This window comes from Helianthus annuus, chromosome 17 (assembly GCF_002127325.2).
Source record: "Helianthus annuus cultivar XRQ/B chromosome 17, HanXRQr2.0-SUNRISE, whole genome shotgun sequence".
Taxonomy (NCBI): domain Eukaryota; kingdom Viridiplantae; phylum Streptophyta; class Magnoliopsida; order Asterales; family Asteraceae; genus Helianthus; species Helianthus annuus.
The window spans coordinates 70,220,555-70,230,175 of NC_035449.2; positions in this window are offsets into that span (position 1 = coordinate 70,220,555).

The following is a 9,621-nucleotide window of genomic DNA, read 5'->3' on the forward strand; positions in this document are numbered from 1 at the left end:
GTCCCCAGTTACTAACTTATCTATGATATTGGCTTAGTCCCAAGTTATATTCTATTTTCAGGTTTTCAAAGATAAACAATTAAGGATCCTCAATCCTTATTACCCATTAAAGTTCTTCCTATGGTTATCCTGGTTAAAGGTTAGGATCCTAACTCGGATCCTCAGGTATGATCCTTAACTATTTTTAATTTCATTCATTATTCATTTGAATAACCCTTAGACCTTGACAACTGAACCTATAATTCTTAAAATGAACTACTTTTTGGAAGTTTTCAACTATAGGATACTTGATCCTGGATCGTATCCTAAATTTCTTAAACATAATTTGCTTAACTTTTCTTATTCAGACAAATATATATCAAAACAATTGGAAATTAAAAGGATAAACAAGGATAACAACAAAAGATAAGCCAAAAAGATTAGAATTATTTTATTAACAAAAGTTTAAACCCTTCAAAGTTGTCAAAATTGCCAACCCACGTTTCTACCAGCAAAACGTGGCCCGTCCACATGGGTTGACAAAGGGTGTCCATTGTTCATGCGGTCATAGCAAGTGCAGGAAATTAAAGGCGGCAGGATCACAATGGCTTCATCCCCCAAACAGAGGATCCCTCCACCATATGTAATCCTACCTATTGTTCACAGGATCCTAGATCCTCAACCTTAAACCTATTGTTCAAATACAGACCATAATTGTTTTAAAACATCACAACCACAAAAAAACAACCACCAAACAAAAAAAATTGGGCTCCGGCTAAGTCTCGAAATTTCCATCATTGCCCAATCCTGCAGCTCAATCCTTCGATGCACCATCACCACCGGCTCCACTTGCCTCTCCACCCTGATCCTTGCCAACGTCTCCACCCTCAAGCATCGGGATCTCCTCAGCCTCCTCGTCATCCTCCAGTTCAGCCAGCCTAGCCTTCCAGCCTTCGACATCCCAGGTGCTCTTGTCAAAAGCAGGATCCTGAGCTTCCATGGCCATTTGCAGCTGGATCTTGTACATAGTTATCGCGGCAGAGACCTTGGCATCCTGGGTGATCTCGTTCTTCTCATAGTCAAAGTTGATCAGCATCTTGGCAGCATCATTCTTGGTGGCCTGGAGCTCCTTCTGAAGATCGGCTATCTTGAGATCCTTCAACACCCCAACCTGTTGAAGGTCAGCAATCTGGCGATCCTGATCCTCAACATGGCGGGCCATATGTATCTACTTCAGCAAATTTCTACAAGGAAGACACGGAATAATGTCAGAAACCAAGTGATCCTTAGACCAGCAGGATACACAAGCAGGACAGTGATCCTTACCTCGCTGATGTAATCCAGACACTGTTGGCGAAGCAGGGGCAGACCTTGCAAATCCTCAGAGGCCTTTCTCTTCTTGCTTCCTTTTCCCCTGATAGGTGCTTTAGGGGCTGAAGCAGTTGGGCTAGCAGCAGGAGTCTTCTTCCTTGCGGATTTGACATTAGTAAGATCATCAATGCCGAACTTCGAAGCAGACTTAGAGGATTTTCCAGCACCTACACAACCAAAATAAGATAAGTATTTTAACTTAATTCGAATTCCTACATAGAATTACTTCTTAATAAGGATACTTACTTGACATTGTGGCAGAGGCAGAGGATACTTCCTGAGAATCCTGGGTGGTAACCTGGAAAGTTCTTATTTCAGGATCGAGCTTCTTAAAGGCCAGGAGTCTCTCTTTTGCAGCAGGAGTTAACCTAAGATGAGAAATGGATATAGCTACACAATAAGGAAACAGAAAAAAGTCAGTGATCCTTATGCTAAGGAATAAGTTCTATGGTGATCCTTCCAGGATCCTCTATCCTACCATGAGTAGCCCACTTCTTGGGCAAATCCTTCCCATCAGGGATGGTATCTCTCCTCACAAAAAAGAACCGCCGCTTCCAGTTCATATCATTTTTGGTAACTTTGAGAACAGGGTGCTCTTCTCCAGCCTTTCGTTTGAACAAGTATCGGTGGGATCCAAAAGTTGTGAGATCATACATCTCAGCCAGCTCCGCCATACCTAGATCAATTCCTTCTTGTTCGATGATCCTTTCAAGGGTGTATAAAACCCTCCAGATCATCGGCATAGCCTTGATATAGCAGATGCCGGTAAGAGAGAAAAAGGACTCGGTGAACTGAGGGAAAGGATACGAGTATCCTATCATGAAAGGAGTGACCGGGAAAGCTACCCAAGTCTCAGAGATGTAATCGTTCAGAGCGGTAAGGCTAAAAGATTTAAAGAGGGTATTCGCCGGAAAACAATGACGGATTTTGTCAATTTGAGGATCAGTAAAACAACACCTCTCGGTGGGAGAATCCTTGATGATCCCTTGACCCTTCAAGGGACTGTCCTTCTTAGGATCCTTGCTAGGAGAGTTCCGGAGCAACATTTTTTACAGAAGGGTGGAAAGAGAAAGAAAAACAGAGCAAGCAAGAGAGAAGATAAAGGGAAATACCTGTTCAATCCTCTAGTCGCGATTATAAAGGGAAGAGTTCTTGAATTTAAATGCAAACGATCCTATCCCTATTTATAATGATGATTTGTGCAGGGCTGTCATCTCCATGACGTCAGATCGCAACGGATAGTCCATTCTTAAGGGCTATATATCCGTTGAGTTAGTTATAGATAAGATTCGGCAAAATATAACTCGTTAATATTACATAATTACTCCTTATATTTTGGGGGCAATTGTTAGGGCAGGATTTTAATGACCTGTGATCCTTACATGATATCCTAACAAGTGATCCTTGTTTCTTTGGCAGATAGTGATCCTCAGAAGAGCTTCAGGATCAGGATCATGGATCATCCTAAGGATCCTCATACTAACGATTGTTCTCTTTGAATTTAATGTTGTTTTGCAGGAATTACGAGTTGGACCTGGTCTTAGCAACGTTATCAAGGAATCTGTCACGCTAATTTCGCACATGCATAACAAAAAATGGACGTTATGGAGAATATGGAAACTTAGCACAATTTACGGGCAATTAGCTAGGCTAAATTTACTTCTATTCCTAAAGGGGTAACGAGCTAGTAGTTAGGTGACTTGCCTAAAATACGACCACACACACTTATATAAAGGGCATTCTTCAGCATTTGGAAGACACAACACATTTATCACACGCTTTAGCATACGATACTATAGTGATCATTGTACCTAGCTCGTTACCATCCGAAGTTATAAACATTGTTTGTTATATTGAAGTTTGGGGATCGGTAGTTTCCATCACCCGAGGTTTTTTATGCCGGAGATCATTCATTGATCAAGGGCTTTTTCCTCTTATAAATCCTTGTGTCACTTGTGCAATCTTCATTTAAGTGATCCTTATCTTTGTTGATCATACCAAGCATCATTCCCCGTTTACAAAGAGTTTGGTTGCATTATCCTTGTGTGATTTTTGACCAAAACACAAATGGCATAGCAATATAACAGTATATACCAGTTGGAGTCATAAAGGTTGTATCCTCTTGATCAGATGGTTCCATCTGAATTTGCTGAAATCCAGATGAAGCATCCATAAAAGTTAACAGTTCATGACCCGCAGTTGCATCCACCATGGAGTCAATGTGGGGTAATGGGAAAGGATCCTTGGGACATGTCTTATTTAAATTAGTGAAATCGACACATACCCTCCACTTTCCGTTTTTCTTTTGAACAACAACCATATTGGCCAACCATCTTGGATACTTGACCTCTCTAATCATACCTGCTTGGAGTAATTTTTCTACCTCTTCCTGGATAATAGCATTTCTTTCTGGTGCAAACTTTCTCCTCTTTTGATGGATTGGTTTGAACGACCTGTCAATGCCAAGTTTGTGAGTTATTATATCTTTAAATATACCTGTCATGTCTTCGTGTTTCCATGCAAAGGTAGTTTTTCTCCTTTTGAGGAAGGATATCAGGCCTTCTTTCATTTCGCCAAGGATACCTAATCCTATGTAGATTTTAGACTAAGGATCATGATCCATAAGGATTTCTACTACATCCTGCTCTCTTGCCTCCAAGACATCTCTCGGAGGTTGCTTTGATTGCTATTGCTCCCTTGACTTTGAGGTTGGTTTCATTGATGAGGTGTAGCAGTTCTTAGCCTCCTGCTGATCACTATCAATTTTCACTATTCCCCATGGGCTAGGAAGCTTCACACATTGATGATAAGTGGATGGGACTGCCTTCATGTCGTGTATCCAAGGCCTGCCAAGGATAACGTTACAACAGGATAAACAATCAATAACACAAAATTTTTGGTAAGTATGTAGCCCTTCAACGTAGATTGGGAGTTTGATGTCCCCCAGAGTATTCTTAGTATCGCCACTGAATCCCACAAGCACTATCTTGGTATGATATCGGATTCAGGAATATTCATCTTTTTAAGAACATCAAGTTGGATGATATTCACAGAGCTCCCTCCGTCTATAAGGATCTTGCGAACAAAATGGTTAGAAATAAAAAGAGTAATAACCAAACCATCGTGATGAGGATCCTGAATGTCAACACGATCATCCTCATCAAAAGTTATGATTTTTCCTTTGGTGACACTGGATGTTCGAATGGGTCTATCTCCATTATCCATCTTGGTTTCTTTTGCATGTCTTTTAGCTGCAGAAAAGGATGTTCCACAAATGTCTGATCCTCCAGATATAAAGTTTATAACTTGTGCGTCTGCTGGAGGGGCTGGAGCTTTCTGTAGGATCCTTTCAGGATCCTGAGTTCTTGACTTCTTTCTCCCCAATAATTCTTTCAAGTGCCCCTTGCTCAACAAGTATCCAATTTCTTTTCTCAATGCGATACATTCTTCTGTGAGGTGACCAAAATCTTCGTGGTATGCACACCATTTTGATTTATCTTTAGTTGCAGCTGGTTTGTCATTTTTTCTCGGCCACCTGGCTTTATCACCTAGATTATGCATCGCAAGGATTAGTTCGTTGTTATCAACAGAAAAATAGTATTCAGAAATTGGAGGGTAATCCTCATCATCCTCTTCCTGTTCTACAGCATGCACATTCTGGTTATCAGACTTGTTATAGGATCTGAACTTGTTGTTCTTGAATGAGGATCCTTGCTTCTCTTGCTTTGAGGATCCGGCTAACCTCTCATGGATCCTCTTGTCATCCTCTAGCCGGATGAACCTAAGTGCCCGGGTTCTTACCTCATATAGGTTCCTGCAAGGTGTCATAACAAGATCATCATAGAATAATGAATCCCTAAGCAATCCCATTTTAAAGGCTTCAACAGCCGTTGCTATATCTAGGTTAGGGATATCTAAGGATTCTTTACTAAACTTAGTGATATAATCTCTTAATGATTCATTATGACCTTGGGTTATCCTATATAAATCACTAGTTAAACACTCAAATTTTCTAGTACAAGAAAACTGATTATTAAACAGGTTAACTAGATTAGCAAACAAGGTAATAGAGTAAGGGGGAAGACTTAGCAGCCATTTAAGAGCCGATCCTGTAAGAGTAGATCCAAATCCTTTACACAGACATGCTTCCTTTAACCTTTCTGGGATGGGATTGATCTCCATCCTTTCCCTGTATTGTGCTATGTGTTCTTCAGGATCCATTGAGCCATCATATAACTTCATGGTTGGCACGTGGAACCTCTTGGGTATCTCAGCATCACAGATGGGTGGTGCAAAACGAGATATCTTATGGCTCCCATCTGCAATCTCCGGGATAGGCTTGACCACTCCTGGAACACTTGATATCTTATCCTTCAACTTTTGCAATTCTCTAGCCATGGCATGATTGATACCTGTATCCTGCATAAGGCCATGGTTAGTGGTATAAGAATTATTGAAAGTGTTACCTCCCATTGGGTTCAAATTAGGAACACCGGATGTGAATCCATATTGTTGAGACTCTGGAATAATTGAAGGACCAGTTGAAGCAACGGTCTGCATTGGAATGAAATCTCCCTGATGGATATCTGAATTCCCTGGTTGCAAACTCCTTAAGGATCCCGGAATCTGGAAGGATACATGAAACTGAGAGGATCCTTGAACATGAGAGGATCCTTGGACCTGAGAGGATCCTTGAAGCTGAGAGGATCCTAGAACCTGCGAGGATCCTTGAACCTGAGAGGATCCTTGAACATGAGAGGATCCTTGAACATGAGAGGATCCATAGACTTGAGAGGATCCTTGAACCTGCGAGGATCCTTGAACCTGCGAGGATCCTTGAATCTGCGAGGATCCTTGAACCGGCGAGGATCCTTGAAATGGCCAGAACCCTTGTATCTGCTGCGCTCACAAGTATCCTCCTGAGCTAGCGAAGGATCCTATATGCTGAGGGAGGGATCCTGCTGGTTGGAAGTATGATCCCGATGCCTGAGTCATTGCTAATGATCCGTAGTGCACTCCTTTTGGTCCTCCCACGTATTGAACGTCTGGAACTACTGAAGGCTGAGAAGTCATGACCGGAGTATCGAAATTCAAAGATCTGGGCATCAATGGGGAATGATCCTCTACCGATCTCTTCTGTTTCTTGATATCTCCAATTTCTCTAAGAATCCTTTCATTGGTCTTATCCTGCTGCTGTATATGCTCCTTCATCTGCAAAATTAAAGTAAACAAGTCACTAGTAGTAGGCGTATAAGAAGCAGAAGAAGTTAGAGGTTTTGAGAAAATGGGAGTTGGTTTCTTCTCGGCATTTTTCTGAGATCCAGAAGGTGGTGGAGGCAAAGGTGGAATGCCCTGAGATGAATTGACTGCAGACATCGCACTGGAAGTGTTCTTTGATGATGAAGCCATCTGCTTGGATGCAATGAATCAAAATGATCACGAAAAGAAGAATTTCTTAGGAATGAAGCACCAATTGCCCCACGGTGGGCGCCAAACTGTTTTGGTCAAAAATCAAGCCAAGACAATGTAACCAAACTTTCTGTAGTGAGGTATGAAGCTTGAATTGATGAACAACAATAAGGATCACTCAGAAATGAAATGAATAAGTGACACAAAGATTTATACGAGGAAAAAGCCCTTGATCAATGAATGATCTCCGGCATAAAAAACCTCGGGTGATGGAAACTACCGATCACCAACTCAAATTAAACAATGAATGTATTACAACTTTGGATGATAGCGAGCTAAGTACAGGGATCACTATAGTGTTGCTTTGGTCAAAAATCTAATAAGGATAATGCAACCAAACTCTTAGTTACGGGGTATGGTGCTTGAAATGAAGAACAATAGTAAGGATCACTTCAATGCAAATTGCACAAACAACACAAGGATTTATACGAGGAAAAAGCCCTTGATCTTTAGAAGATCTCCGGCATAAAAAACCTCGGGTGATGGAAACTACCGATCACCAAGCTCAAATAAATCAATAATAGTTTACAACTTCGGATAGTGACGAGCTAAGTACAAGGATTACTATGGTTATTCGTGTGAAAGTGTGAGAATTGTTAAGTGTTTAATGAAAGCTTTGAGACTGCAATTGCACGAGAGTGTGTGTGTAACTGAAAATGGCTAAGTGTTTTAAATTTAGCTCGTCACCCCTTTAAAAATGAAAGCTCACTAAGCTAACTAATTGTCCGACTTTTGTGCCATGCTCCCACGTTCTCCACAACGTCCATTTCTATTCAAATGTGTGCTAAATACCCGTGGAATATTCCATAGTAACGTTGCCAAGACCAAGTCAAGCTCAATACTCCTGCAAAACAATAGTAAACACAAACAGCCAATTGTTAGTATGAGGATCCTTAGGGTGATCCATGATCCTGATCCTGAAGCTCTTCTGAGGATCACTATCTGTCACAGAAGTAAGGATCATTATTAGGATAGCAAATAAGGATCACTAATTGTTAGAAAATCCTCCCCTAACAATTACCCCCAAAATATAAGGAGTAAAATGTAAAATTAACGAGTTATGTTTTCTTGATCTTATCTGCAACAAACTCAACGAAATTATAGCCGTTATCATCGAACTATCCGTTGCACTATGACGTCACAGATGTGACACCCCTGCAAAATCATCATTATAAATAGGAGATATAGATATGATCGTTTGCATTTAAAATCCAGAGCTACTCCCTTTATAACCGCATTCAGAAGATCAAACAGGTATTCTCCTCTTCATCTTCTCTCTTTACTTGCTCTGTTTTCCTTCTTTTTTTCAATTACTTCGTTCAAAATGTTGCTCCAGAACTCCCCTGCTAAGGATCACCAGAAAGTAAGCCCCTTCAAGAGTCAAGGGATCATCACAGATTCCGCTAAAGAACGCTGCATTTTCACCGATCCTCAAATTGACAGGGTCCGGTATTGTTTTCCCGCAAACAACGTGTTCAAACCCTATGATCCTACTGCCCTGAGCGATCACACTTCTGATTCGTGGGTTGCCTTCCCTGTGACCCCGTTTGCCATAGGCTACACATATCCCTTTCCAGCTTTCACCCAATCCTTCTTTTCCCTGACCGGCATATCTTACATCCAAGCCATGCCGATGATCTGGAGGGTTTTGTATACCCTTGAAAGGATCATCGAGCAGGAGGGGATAGATTTAGGCATGGCTGAGTTAGGAGAACTGTATGATCTTACCACCTTTGGTTCCCATCGCTATCTGTTCAAACGAAGGCCTGGGGAGGAGCATCCAATCTTCAAAGCCACAAAGAATGATACCAACTGGAAGCGACACTTCTTTTTTGTGAGAAGAGATTCTATCCCTGATGGGAAGGATCTACCCAAGAAGTGGGCTACCCATGGTAGGATGAAGGATCCTGAGGAGGATCACCATAGAACTTATCCTTCAGAATAAGGATCACTGACATTCTTTTCTTTCTTTTTTTTTTTGTGCAGCTATCTCCGTTTCACACCTCAGATTAACTCCTGCTGCTAAAGAGAGACTCTTGGCTTTCAAGAGACTTGATCCTGAAACAAGAACTTTCAAGACTACCACCCAAGATTCTCAGGAAGTATCCTCTGGTTCTGTCACGATGTCAAGTAAGTATCCTTGTCTAAAGGTTCAATTAAATAATAAAATTTAAGTAAAATTAAGATACTTATCTTGTTTTGGTTGTGTAGGTGCTGGAAAATCCACCAAGTCTGCTTCGAAGTTCAGCATCACCGATCTCACCAATGTCAAATCCTCGAGAAAGAAGACTCCTGCTAGCCCCACTGCTTCAATCCCCAAGGCACCCCTCAAAGGGAAGGGAGGCAAGAAGAGAAAGGCCTACGAAGCTGAGGATCTGCAAGGCCTCCCCTTGATCCGCCAACAATTCATGGACTACTTCAATGAGGTAAGGATCACTGTCCCTGCTTGTATATCCTGCTTGTATGAGGATCATTTCGTCCTGACATTATCCTTTGTCTCCCTTGCAGAAATTTGCTGAGATCGAAACCTATGTTGGCCACGTTGAGGATCAGGATAGCAAGATTGCTGATCTTCAACAGGTTGCCGTGCTGAAGGACCTCAAGATAGCTGATCTTCAGAAGGATCTCCAGAAGACCAAGAATGAGGCTGCCAAGATGCTGATCAACTTTGATTATGAGAAGCACGAGATCACCCAGGATGCCAAGGTCTCCGCCGCCATAGCAATGTACAAGATCCAGCTGCAAATGGCCATGGAAGCTCAGGATCCTGCTTTTGACAAGAGCACCTGGGATGTGGAGGGC